The 13884-nt window shown below is 48.4% G+C and overlaps 1 protein-coding gene across 40 annotated transcripts in view; it reads left to right on the top strand.

The window, feature by feature from the left end:
• gas7b (growth arrest-specific 7b) overlaps positions 1-13884 on the top strand; it is a 718490-nt gene that overhangs the window by 494690 nt on the left and 209916 nt on the right. The window lies entirely within an intron of this gene.

Raw genomic sequence — 13884 nt, 5'->3', positions numbered from 1 at the left:
GGCTCAAGCTGTTGGAGAAAGGGAATCTCAACCTGACCCAAGCGATGGAGATGGCTGAGATGCTGGAGGCGGCGTCGAAAAACTTGGCTCTATATCCAGAAGACCACGTGGAGACAACGTGGCAGGAGCAGTCACAAATCCCTCCTCACCCCACGGGCTCGCGCTCCCATATCGACCCGACGACGGCGGCAGCCCCAGGCGGCCCGCGGTGCTATTTTTGCGGAGGAGCCAAGCATCCACGGCAACAGTGTCCAGCTAAAACGGTGATCTGCAGTCAGTGCGGTAAAAAGGGGCACTACGCGAAAGTCTGCAGATCGAAGCCCAAGAACGGCAGTGCAGCCTGTGACCCTCCAGAACGGAGACAATCTCCATCGGCGTCGCAGTACCCACGAGGTCCGACCACGTGCGAACCCAGGACGACGCCATTGTGGATGGCGGAGGAGGAGGATGACCACCAGGAGTCGCTACGCTTGGCGCCCTCACCCACGTGCGATTCATGGGGGCGGCCATCTTGGTCGACGACGACCAGGAGCGACCAGCAGGGGTCCTCAGCATCAACCTCGGCTGCCTGCAGTGACGTCCAAGGGCCAACGGTGGCGTCGATCACCCTGGACCAGGCTAAGCATCACAGGCTTGACTGTTCAATGATGAACATCAAGGTAAATGGTCGTACTGTGTATTGTCTGTTTGACAGTGGGAGCACCGAGAGTTTTATTCACCCTGACACTGCAAAGAGGTGTGGACTCCGGGTTCTACCTGCCAAACAGACAATTTCTATGGCATCACGGTCCCGGTCTGTACCGATCCAAGGACGTTGTGTGGTAACTCTGGAGGTGCAGGGCACAATTTACGAGCGATACAGGCTCCTTGTGTTGCCGCATCTTTGCGCGCCAATTCTCCTCGGACTAAACTTTATGGTCCACATGAAGAGTGTGATCCTACAGTACGGTGGGCCACTCCCTTCGCTGGCAGTAGGGAATCAGCCGCAGCCTCCAAATCGTCCAAAGCGCCCCGCATGCAATCTTTCCACACTAAAGATCACCACACCCTCTTTATTTAAGAATCTGGTACCAGGCTGCAAGCCCATCGCTACTAAAAGTAGGCGTTACAGCGCTGAAGACCGGATCTTCATCAGATCTGAGGTTCAGCGGCTCCTCAAAGAAGGGATCATACAGTCCAGCGCTAGTCCGTGGAGAGCACAGGTCGTGGTGGTTAAAAGCGGGAACAAACCCCGGATGGTCATCGACTACAGTCAGACCATTAATCGTTATACGCAGCTGGATGCGTATCCTCTCCCGCGCATATCTGATATGGTCAATCAGATTGCGCAGTACCGGGTGTTCTCCACCATAGACCTTAAGTCCGCCTACCACCAACTCCCCATCCGCCCAGAGGACCGACAATACACGGCTTTTGAGGCGGATGGTCGTCTGTATCAGTTTCTTAGGGTTCCATTTGGTGTCACCAATGGGGTCTCGGTCTTCCAGCGTGCTATGGACCGAATGGTGGACCAGAACGGGTTGCGGGCTACCTTCCCGTACCTGGATAATGTCAGCATCTGCGGCCATGACCAGCAGGACCATGACACAAACCTCCAGAACTTTTTGCGCACTGCGTCTCGCCTGAATCTGACCTATAACAGGGAGAAGTGTGTATTCCGTACGCGCAGGTTAGCTATCCTGGGATACGTGGTGGAAAACGGGGTCATCGGCCCTGATCCAGACCGTATGCGCCCCCTTACTGAACTTCCCTTGCCCGCTAGCGCAAAAGCACTGAGGAGATGCCTCGGCTTCTTCTCTTATTATGCGCAGTGGGTCCCCAACTACGCGGACAAAGCCCGTCCGCTCATCAAGTCCACGACTTTCCCACTCACGCCGGAGGCCCAATTGGCCTTCAAGGCTTTGAAAAGCGACATTGCGAAAGCCACGATGCACGCGGTGGATGAATCCATCCCTTTTCAGGTGGAAAGTGATGCATCGGATTTCGCCCTGGCCGCCACACTAAACCAGGCAGGCAGGCCCGTCGCGTTTTTTTCCCGCACCCTTCAAGGTCCCGAAATTCGGCATTCAGCGGTGGAGAAGGAGGCCCAGGCTATTGTGGAGGCCATCAGACACTGGCGCCATTACCTGGCGGGGAAGCGGTTCACCCTGATCACGGATCAGCGATCCGTGGCGTTTATGTTCAGTAATACGCAGAGGGGCAAGATCAAGAATGACAAGATCTTGCGGTGGAGAATTGAGCTCTCCACCTATAATTACGATATTATGTATCGTCCAGGGAAACTCAATGAGCCCTCAGATGCCCTCTCGCGCGGAACATGCGCTACCATGCAGGAGGACCGCTTGAACGCCCTCCATAATGACCTGTGCCATCCTGGGGTCACTCGGCTCTACCACTTCATAAAAGCCCGCAACCTGCCCTACTCGGTGGAGGATGTCAGGTCAGTAACGAGAAGCTGTCGGATTTGCGCGGAATGCAAACCGCACTTTTACCGACCTGACCGGGCACAATTGGTCAAGGCCACTCACCCCTTCGAGAGGCTGAGTGTGGATTTTAAGGGCCCCCTTCCCTCAACGGACCGGAACGTGTACTTTCTCAATATCATAGATGAATACTCCCGGTTCCCGTTTGTTGTCCCCTGTGCGGACACGTCGACTGCCACGGTGATCAAGGCATTCCGTGATCTTTTTACCCTGTTCGGGTACCCCTGCTACATACATAGCGACAGGGGCTCGTCGTTCATGAGTAACGACTTGAGGCAATTCCTGCTCTCATACAGGATTGCCTCTAGTAGAACCACGAGTTACAACCCTAGGGGCAACGGACAGGTGGAGAGAGAGAATGCTACAGTCTGGAAGGCTGTCCTATTGGCGCTGAAGTCCAGGGGCCTTCCAGTCTCCCGTTGGCAGGAGGTCCTTCCAAATGCGCTTCATTCCATTCGCTCCCTCCTGTGTACGGCAACCAATGCTACTCCCCACGAGAGGATGTTCTCATTCCCTCGGAAGTCGTCCTCGGGGATATCTTTACCAGCCTGGTTGACGTACCCAGGACCCGTCCTTCTGCGGCGACATGTAAGGGCCCGCAAGTCCGACCCCTTGGTCGAACCGGTCCAACTCCTCCACGCCAACCCTCAGTATGCCTATGTGGCATATCCTGACGGGTGAGAGGACACAGTGTCGATTCGAGACCTGGCGCCCGCAGGGGACGTAGCAACTCCTGTCGCTCCCATACCCCCTGTCACGAATCCCCTATCACTTATTTCTTCCCCGGACATGGCGCGGTCAGCACCGGGACCAGTGCATAACAGTTATACTCCCATGTACAGCTTGCCTGAGACTCGGAGATCGGCGCCACCACAGAAGGTACCGGGATCCCCTGCACCACCGCTTCACCAGGGTCAACCGGCCCGTGAGTCCTCGAGGGGACAGCCGGACGCTGTTTTGGAGAGAACGCCACCGCAAGCACCTGCTCCGGTGTCACAACCGGTGTTGAGGAGATCACAGCGACGGTGCGGTCCTCCAGACCGTCTGGACTTGTAGATTTTTTTGTATATATGTAGTCTGTTTTCGCACCCCGCCGGCCTTTGTTTTCAAAGGAGGGGTGAATGTCGTGAACCATCGTTGGTTACCACTGTGGGGTTATTCCAATGTTGCTGTTGGGTTAGGGTGTTGACACTGTGGGGTTGTTATAATGTTGTTGTTGGGCTAGGGTGTTTGCACTGTGGGATTAATATACCTGTGGTGGATGCTGTTATGGCACATCCCGGTCGGGCCCCGCCTCCTGGGAGAGGTATAAGACCCTCTGCTCAGGCGGGACCCCTCCAGTCTGGAATGGTGTACTCGTGTTTAAATAGTTCCATTGTTTGTCAATAAAAGCCTTCAATCGCTGAAGCCTTGTACCTCGTGCTTGTTTGTCGCGCATCACCCATAGAGATAGGGAAAACGTGCAGACTCCACACAGACAGTGACCCAAGCCAGGAATCGAACCCAGGTCCCTGTGAGGCAGCTGTGCTAACCACTGTGCTACTGTGCCGCCCATATACCTGATGGTATGTGGAGTAAAGGTACCATTCCGTGTAATACTGGGATGGCTGGATCAGAAAAACAAAAAGAGAAAATGCTGGAAAATCTCAGCAGGTCTGGCAGCATCTGTAAGGAGAGAAAAGTTTTGAGTCCAGATGTGCCTTTATAAAAGCGCGACCCCTTATCAAAGATCCAAATTCCGGTCAGAGCCTGGAATAAATTGTTGGATCTGATCACAGGCAAAAGTCTGGGTGCTGTGGGTAAGTGCAGGAGAGTTGGACAATTCAGCTGGGAATGCTGCTGTTGATCAGGAGATACTCGGGCACAAACTGCTCCTCAGTGAACATTATGTGAACTTAGCCACGATGCCCACTGTAGCCAAACACCCTGCTGTGTGGACTTTGGCAAGCTGTGAGGTACAGGAGGGCTCTCTGCAGCTGCAGCACCACAAACAGGCCATTCAGAAGAAGAGAGGGGGAAGAAAATGATATTAATAAAAACAAAATAGAAGCATGCGCCAAAGAACCTTTCTAGTAATTCCTGCAGGAAATTCCTCCGCCGACCAAAGAAGCAAAGCACACAGCTAGCTGAGCCGAGGTAGAATATCAATGAATAATAAATTCCAGAACATAAAACAAAATGTTCTCTCTGCTGTTCTTTAGTGCAGTGTCCAGTACAGCTACAAAACTCGCCCTCTGTCCTGGGAAAAACAATTTGTGTTGGAAAAGCTGACTTCAAGCCATTGTTGGGATTTTGGGCAGCTCTCAAGGCACGGCTTCCTGACAGGCCAAATGGAAGAGGTCATGACCCAGGCCCGCAGCTATATTACACAATTTCCAAATGCCCAGCGAGGAAAGCTCTCAGGATGCAGACAGCAGCAGCTTCCAAACGAAACTCCCGCACGGGAGGGAGGAGCCCCCTGTCTTTCACAGCCAAGTGGAAAGTTTATCTGTCCATTCTATTTGAATTGCTTTCCCCCCCCCCCCAAATCTCTGGCTTCTTGTACATCCCCAACTTCCCCATACCACTGGAGGCCAGGCCTTCAGCTGCTTGGTCCAGCAGCTCCTGGGGTTCCCTCCTCAAATCTCATAGAATCCTTCGGTGTAGAAGGAGGTCATTTGGCCCATCAGATCTGCACCAACCACGATCCCACCCAGGCCCTATCCCCGTAACATTTACCCTAGCTAGTCCCCCTGACACTAAGGGGCAATTGAGCCTGGCCAATCCACCTAACCCGCACATCTTTGGACTGCGGGAGGAAACTGGAGCACCCAGAGGAAACCCAGGCAGATGCAGGGAAAAGCATGCAAACTCCATGTAGACAGTGACCCAAACTGGGAATTGAACCCAGGTCCCCGGCATTGTGAGGCAGCCTTGCTAACCACTGTGGCACCGTGCCTTCTCCTCTCTTTCCCTCCTTTGTATGGGTGCCCCTAAAAACCTACCCTGTTGATCAACCTTTTGGTCACCTGTCTCTTTTTTTCTTTTTGGCTTGGTGTCAATTTTTTTCTCGGTAAGTTTTAGTTGAAATATATAAAATGCAAATTCTTGGCATTGATTCATTCTCTTCCTATTCCAAAACTTTGAAACTCTAAATGAAATTAGGTGATGTGTCACATTGAGTGATCGCAGATGATCAGGTGCTGTGTTGTATGTGATTGTTAAGCAGTCAAGTTACACTGAAGCAAGAAAACCAGGGGCAGAACCGAATTTATCTGCCAACTTTATTCAGAACAAACCTCCCTCCACTGGTACATCAGGTGGACCTGCAGACTTAACAGCATTTCAATACATTTTTTTTCACGGTTGCTGACAGCTAACAGAATACCTTACCCTGTCCTGCATAATGCTTGCTGTGAATGTTAAAACATTACAATCTTCAGCATGCTACCACTGGGAAAATGTTTTGCTTAATGGTCGTGTTTCACTTCAAAGTGATAAGTATGAAGAATGGGCCTTTATGATGAGGCTTCTTCGATGAAACATTCAGTCACTAGGGAAAGTGTGTGGGATCAAACATTTGACTGAAAATAACATGCACTATAAATCACTAAATTCACAAACTTTGCAAGCAAGTCTTGCTCAGATTTGGTGTGTAGTGTTTCTCTGAAAGCAATAGTCACTGCTTTAGGTTAAGCCTGTAAAGGAAGATGTATTTCTATGTGTACAGCTCATTATCAAGTCACTGGAAGCACTTCAGTCACAATTCTAGGTGCAGTGACAGTTGTTACATATGTACATGCGGCAGCCATTTTGTGCCAAGAAAAATATTTTGAACAGCAATGAGATCAAAGATCAGCTGTTATGACTCTATCAGTGTCATTTTCTGCTCTTCCCCCAGATGAAAATTTCCCGAACATTGCTTCCCATTTTCTATCTTCCATATGGTCCATCTTCGAGCCTTCCTCAATTTCTCTATCTCCATTCCTGGGGTTATCTTATTGACCAGTATCCATTATAAACCCACTGACAGTTATATTGGCCCTCAGTGAAAGTGTATTCCATTCCATATTGCAGCTTTTGTATCAATGATGCCGTCTTCCATGTCAGTGCTTCTGACATGCCTTCCACTTTCCTCAACCAAGGATTTTCCCTCTATTTGATTGATTAGGCCCACAACTGTCACTACCTGATCTACCACTATCTGATCTGAAACTTCACCCCCTCCCTATCCACAGAACCACAATTGAGTTCCTTTGCCTTTCCTTTCTGTTCCACTAGGTTTCATGTTAAACAGATCACTTCCTAAGTTAAGTTTATTTATTCGTGTCACAAGGCCTACATTAACACTGCAATGAAATTACTGTGAAAATCCCCTAGTCGCCGCACTCTGGCGCCTGTTCGGGTACACTGAGGGAGAATTTAGCATGGCCAATGCACCTAACCAGCACATCTTTCAGACTGTGGGAAGAAACCAGAGCACCTGGAGAAAACCCACGCAGACATGGGGAGAACGTGCAGACTCCACACAGTGACCCAAGCCAGGAATCGAACTTGGATCCCTGGCACTGTGAGGCAGCAGTGCTAACCACTCTGCCATTTCCAGCAGGATGCTACCCACTAAACACACATTTTCCTTCCATCAGCTTTCCGTATCCCTGCGGGGCTGTTCCTTCCGCGATGTCATGCTCCGCTCTTCAATGGCCATCAACATCACCGTCCTGTGTAAGTGCAAGAAATGTAACACCTGCCTTTTTATCTCCTCCCTTCTCAGTATGCAGGGCTCAAACACTTCTTCCAGGTGAAGCAGTGATTTTATATGTACTTGTTTCAATTTAATATGTTGCATCTATTGCTCACGATGTGGTAACCTTTACATTATAGGAGATCAAATGCAGATTGGGTGAGTGTTTTTGTGGAGCTCCCCCATTCTGTCCACAAGTGTGACCCTGAGCTTCTGGTCGCCTGACATGTCCACCCCATTTTCACTGTGATCCCTCTGCCCTTAGCATTCCACTGTTCCAGTAAAGCTCAAGGAACATCATCACTTAATTGAGGCACTTTATAACCTTCTGAACTCAAGATTGTGTTTTACAATTTCAGATTATAATCTTTGCATTCTCAGACAACAGCTGTCTAGTATGATTCTGTAATTTACACGTCCTCTCAATCCATCTTTTCTTTTATCTACTCCCCTCATTATCCATCTCTTTTTGTCCAGCATCTTATCGTTTAACCTCTCCTGCTTTCCACCTTCTCGCAGAGGCTTGCCTTTTGCTCTATCATTCCCTCCCCCCATTCCCTGTCTCTGTACTTGCTGAAAACTTGTTGCCTCAGCCTTTTCCAACCTGAAACATTAACTTGGGGCCTGGATCCTCCACGAAGCAGTATTCATCCCCAAGTGCCACTCTGCTCGAGCGTTTCTGTGCCATGATGCTGCTCCACATTTGGTGAGGGATCTTCAAATTCCTGCTTCTCCAGAAATCTGGATCCCAGCGTCCCTCGGACGAGGGCTATAGTGTCGGGGGGGAAGATGAGAGATGCCCCTTTTTGTGCAGCACTAGCTGCCATGGGGTAAATTCAAATGGCCAGTGTGCATGTTAGTGAATGTATTAATGAGTGAATTGGCAGGATGGGTGAGGTAAATGGGCAGAGTAGCAGGTCAGTGGGATAGCAGATGGATCAGGGTTAGGTGGGTCAGGATGGGAAGGGTTGTCAGGTGGGGGGCCAGTCAGGTCAGGTTGGGTTGGGGGTGGGGGGAGGATGGTGTGGAGGAGGGTAGTTAGGTTGGAAGAGATGGTCAGGCTGGGGGCTAGTCAGAATGGGTGGAAGGGTAGCGGGAAGTTGATGGGGGGAGAGCAGAGAGCCATGGGTAGTTGTCGGAGAGCCAGGAGGATTTGTCTAACATTTCCTGCGCTACTGTCCGTGTAAGTCCCATGGAACTGTCGAAAGTCCCTGACTCTAACTCTCGAGTTGGTGATTTTTTGCTGAGTGTCCCAGGCAGCACGGGGATTGTCCATCAGGAATTCAAACTTCCTGATGGACAAACTTCATGGGCGGCACGGTGGCACAGTGGTTAGCACTGCTGCCTCACAGCGCCAGGGACCTGTGTTCGATTCCCGTCTTGGGTCACTGCCTGTGTGGAGTTTGCACGTTCTCCCCATGTCTGCTTGGGTTTCCTCCGGGTGCTCTGGTTTCCTCCCACAGTCCAAAGATGTGCGAGTTAGGTGGATTGGCCATGCTAAATTGACCATAGTGTCAGGGGGATTAGTAGGGTAAATATGTGGGGTTGCGGGAGTGGGGTTGGATGGGATTGTGGTCGGTACAGACTTGATGGGCCGAATGGTCTCCTTCTGTACTGTAGGGATTCTATGTTTCCTGGGCAATTCCCTCGCAATCTGTGTGCTGGGACTTCCACGGGATCCTGCTGTACGTTCGGTCTCCGAAGATCCAGAGACCAGAAAATCTGGGCCTGGATTTCTCACAGATGCTGCCTGACCTGCTGAGTATTTCCAGCGTTTTCTGCTTTAATTTCAGATATTCAGCACTCGCAGTATTTTACTTTTGGACCAATGACCTGTCAAACTTTAAAGTTTATTTATTTATTAATGTCACAAGTAGGCTTACATTAACACTGCGATGAAGTTACTATAAAAATCCCCTAGATGTTACACTCCGGTACCTGTTCGGGTACACTGAGGGAGAATTTAGCATGGCCAATGCGCCTAACCAGCACATCTTTTGGACTGTGAGAAGAAACTGGAGCACCCGGAGGAAACCCACACCGACACGGAGAACGTGCAGACTCCACATGCACAGTGACCTAAGTCGGAATTGAACCTGGGTCCCTGGCGCTGTGAGGCAGCAGTGCTAACCACTGTGCCACCCTGCCGCCCATTCTGTGTCTTCCCGCTGGAACATGCTGGTTCAGGGAAGAATATTGACCAGGTCAGAACTCAATATTCAAATAATGCCATGTGATCTTGAATCTCTAGAACAGACACAAGAGGTCTTGATTTAGCATGACTGACAACACTATACAAGAATGCTAGCTCAAGCTAAAAGGAGAACCTTTAGTCACATGCAGTTTATTCGGGTAAGGTTTTTGAAGATTTCAGAGGTGTTTTATCACCATCAATCTGCTGTTTTTAAATCCGTTTCGCTAGGTCTCTGAGGTATTGTTAATTTACATGCTAGCTTTAGGGATATTTATATATTTTCTTGTTTCATCCTTTACATAGTCTTCAATCACAAGAATCACAAAGGGAAATATAATTTTTAAGTCCGCTATGCCATCCAAAAATAACACCCTTAGCTATGATTGACACCATTTAGTGTTTTCTCATTGAACAGACATGACCCAGGGAGTTGTCATATACTGGTGATGAATATGGCATGGGCAGTGTTGCCAAGGGCAGTATTTATTGTTCATTCTTAAGTGCACTTAAGAAGGTGATCCACCTTCTCGAATACAACTGAGAGGCTTGACAAGCTATTTCAGAGAGCAGTTAAGAGTCAGCCATGTTGTTGTGGTTTTGGAGTTGCGCAGCTAGGCAAGGCTGGCTAAGGATGGCAGATTTCCTTCTCTAACGGGGATTTTTTGAACCAGATGGGTTAGTTTTCCAACAATCCAGTTGTATAATACTGATCATTGCTGATAATGAGTGACATTCAATGGTGGGAGGTAGCGCAGTGTACACTAGCACCGGGATTTCTGGTCCCACCGCTGTCAATGGGATTTCCCATTGATGTCACTTCACGCTGCCATGAAACCTGTGGGTGGGCTGCGCTGCTGGCAGGACCAGAGAATCCTGCCGGCGTGAACAGCCAGAGAATTGTGGCCGTTAAGTCCAGATTTATTTAATTGAATTTACGTTCCTATGTTCTGTGGTGGGATTTGAACTCCTGTATGTAGATCATTAGTCTAGATCGCTGGCTTACGAGGTCAGAAACATAACTGCTATGATGCTGAGTCTTTTATTTGAAGGGGTGGCGACAGTACCTGAGAAGAGGCAACTGTTAACACTTCACTCAACATCCTTAATTGGCTGTTGCTGTCAAACAGTTTGTTGTCACTGCACAGAAGCATCCTCCACAAAAAGCAGAAGGAGGCAGGAGCTCTGGGGAACTGGCACAATGCAATTTTTCTCCAATACTGTTCACCCCCCACACTCCTCCAAAGACCTGATAAAATTCCTCCTATTGTATTCAATCTCTTCCAGTTCCAGCAATTTGTATCATGCAGCGTGCAGTTAAACACCCACACAAGCAAGGGAAGAATAATCATTACTGACACGAGAGCAGAACACAGTGATTCACCTTCAAAATATCACCTTTGTTTTTTGCAAAAGAGATACACAGATGGCTTAAAAGCAACTCTAAAATAAGGCAAAGTCGATGTCCCTAAGTGGGAGCTACTTGCTCAAGATAAAGACAGCTTTGAAACCAAAAAGAAATCCATGATGCATCTCCTACCATGAGAATCCTGTCAAATTCCTGATGTCGAGTGTATAAATCGACTGAGGGAATCTTGACCAAAGGAAGGATCTTTAACCTTTGTGTCCAGCATCGCTGTTCAACCTGTGGGAGCTCATTCTCAGCAGAAACAAGTCTCATTAGTCTCCTGGGGACTTACTGCAGGAAGTGAGAAGATAATTTGGCTGTCTTCGATATCAATGATCCGTCAGGCAAACAATTGAATTGAGATGGTAGCTGCTTGCCTTCAACAGCTATTGAGGAAAGAACTTTAATTAGGGGCGGCACGGTAGCACAGTGGTTAGCACTGCTGCTTCACAGCTCCAGGGACCTGGGTTCGATTCCCAGCTTGGGTCACTGTCTGTGTGGAATTTGCACATTCTCCTCGTGTCTGCGTGGGTTTCCTCCGGGTGCTCCGGTTTCCTCCCACAGTCCAAAGATGTGCGGGTTAGGTTGATTGGCCATGCTAAAATTGCCCCTTGGTGTCCTTAGATGCGTAGGTTAGAGGGATTAGTGGGTAGAATATGTAGGGATATGGGGATAGGGCCTGGGTGGGATTGTGGTCGGTGCAGACTCGATGGGCCGAATGGCCTCTTTCTGTACTGTAGGATTTCTAGGATTTCTATGAATTGAGAGTTAACTCAATGCATGAAAGATGCAAAAACCCAAAACCAAACGTAAATATTTAATCATTTAAACAGTAAGAAGTCATTTCTGAGAGACTAATTTGCTTAGGATATTGGGAAAAAGGTGTACCAGTGCACACATAGGTGTGTGTATCAAGTTAAAAAAGCACAAAAAACCTTAATAATTGGGGAAAAACTCCATACAGTGTCTTTATGTTAGGATGTCAAAGGATATATCACCACACATCAAGAATTTCAGATTCAATGGATGCACGATTCTTCTTATAAACTTCCTACTATTTTGCTATAAATCCATCAGGTTGCATTTTTATTTTTTTCAAACTGCCAGAATATATGCAAAGCCAGCAGTGTCTGTTTAAAATGGGTCACAGGGCGATGGGGGGGGGAAGTGTAGGGCCTTTTTCTGTAGACCTCTGAGTATAAAACGTTGACTTTTTCATCTGATCTCTCCGTATTTCTGTGTTAGAATGTAACAGGAGATTTTCTGGACCTTTGTATGTGCTTCTATGTTGTATATCGTGGCTTTGTAGTTCCCTACAGATACTGAGTTAGGGCGGCATGGTGGCACAGTGGTTAGCGCTGCTGCCTCACAGCATCAGGGACCCGGATTTGACTCCCGGCTTGGGTCATTGTCTGTGCGGAGTCTGCATGTTCTCCCCGTGTCTGCGTGGGTTTCCTCCCATAGTCCGAAAGACGTGCTGGTTAGGTACATTGGCCATGCTAAATTCTCCCTCAGTGTACCCGAACAGGCACCAGAGTGTGGTGACTAGGAGATTTTCAGTGACTTCACTGCAGTGTTAATGTAAGCCTATTTGTGACACTAATGAAAAAACTTAAATTTGCAGTGACAACGCCAAACATAAGTGAGATGATGGGAAATGCACTTAAAGCTTTAAATGGCATGGGCAGTTTACTGACAGATGGGCACAACACAAAAAGGGACGCATGTGATTCCTCCTGGTTTATTAATTAAAATAAGGATCAGAATTATCCTGTTTATTGAAGATTATTTAATTACAATTTCCCATAATTTGTACTGCTAATGAATGCAGAAAGTGGAGAACAGAGCAATCCAATCTGTGGTCTAATTTATTTTGTTTAATTAACATATTACTTTAATACTTTACAGTTTATCTGATAATCTTCACAAGTGCAGAGTGCACTGTAGGAAGGCACAGTTGTTCATCTTATAAGAATGTATATGGTTTACATTTTAGAAGTGTAGAGGACATCTAAATGTTTGTCCTCACTTTCCATTCCTGCTTCCCACTCCTGCCCTATTCTAATTGCACTGAGGGTTGTTTGTTTCACAGGCACAGGGTACACTCCAAAACTTTACCAACACTTTATGCCCTTTCTACGAGCTTTGCAAGATTGAGAGACTATGTAAGGGGACACTAGCTGAGTTAAATTGTTTCTTCATACAATAGTTCTTCTGTGTCTGCAGTCTGCATTCACCAGGGTTGATGACAAGAAAGTGCAAACTTCCAAGAAGTGCGCCCATAAAGCTCAGGAGAAGCTGCCAGTGAAAGGTGGCACGCGGAGGAGGAAGTCCTGGAAGGAGAGTTACGGCATCCACATCTACAAAGTGATGAAGCAGGTTTCCCCCGACACCGGCACCTCCTCTGAGGCCATGAGCATAGTGAACTCATTGGTCAATGACAACTTCGAGCGCATCACAGACGAGGCTTCCGGCCTGGCCCATTACAACAAGCTCAGCACCATCACAGAATTACAGTGCAGAAGAGGCCCTTCAGCCCATCGAGTCTGCACCAATGCACAAAAGGTCCTGACCTGCCCACCTAATCCCACTTGCCAGCACTTGGCCCATAGACTTGAATGTTATGGCGTGCCTAGTATTAATCCAGGTACATTTTAAAGGATGCGAGGCAGCCCGCCTCCACCACCCTCCCAGGCAGCACATTCTAGACCGTCACACCCTCTGGGCAAAAATGTTTTTCCTCACATCCCCTCTAAACCCCTCGCCCCTCACTTTTAACTTGTGTCCCCTCATAACTGACCGTTCAACTAAAGAGAGCAGCTGCTCCCTATCCACCCTGTCCATGCCCTTCATAATCTTGAACACCTCAATCAGGTCACCCATCAGTCTTCTCTGCTCCAGAGAAAACAACCCAAGTCTATCCAACCTCTCTTCATAACTCCCAGAAGACCCAGGCCACTGTGTGCCTGTTGTTGCTCAGGGAACTGACCAAGCATTGCAGTGTTGGAGGGGAGAAAAGTAGAGACCAACTACACCAGCTCCAAGTAAAACTGTACATTCCATTAAAAAACACCCACCA

The sequence above is a fragment of the Mustelus asterias genome, chromosome 12, assembly GCF_964213995.1.
Source record: "Mustelus asterias chromosome 12, sMusAst1.hap1.1, whole genome shotgun sequence".
Lineage (NCBI taxonomy): Eukaryota > Metazoa > Chordata > Chondrichthyes > Carcharhiniformes > Triakidae > Mustelus > Mustelus asterias.
The sequence above is the reverse complement of the archived record's forward strand: the minus strand, read 5'-3'. Positions and strand labels throughout refer to the sequence as shown.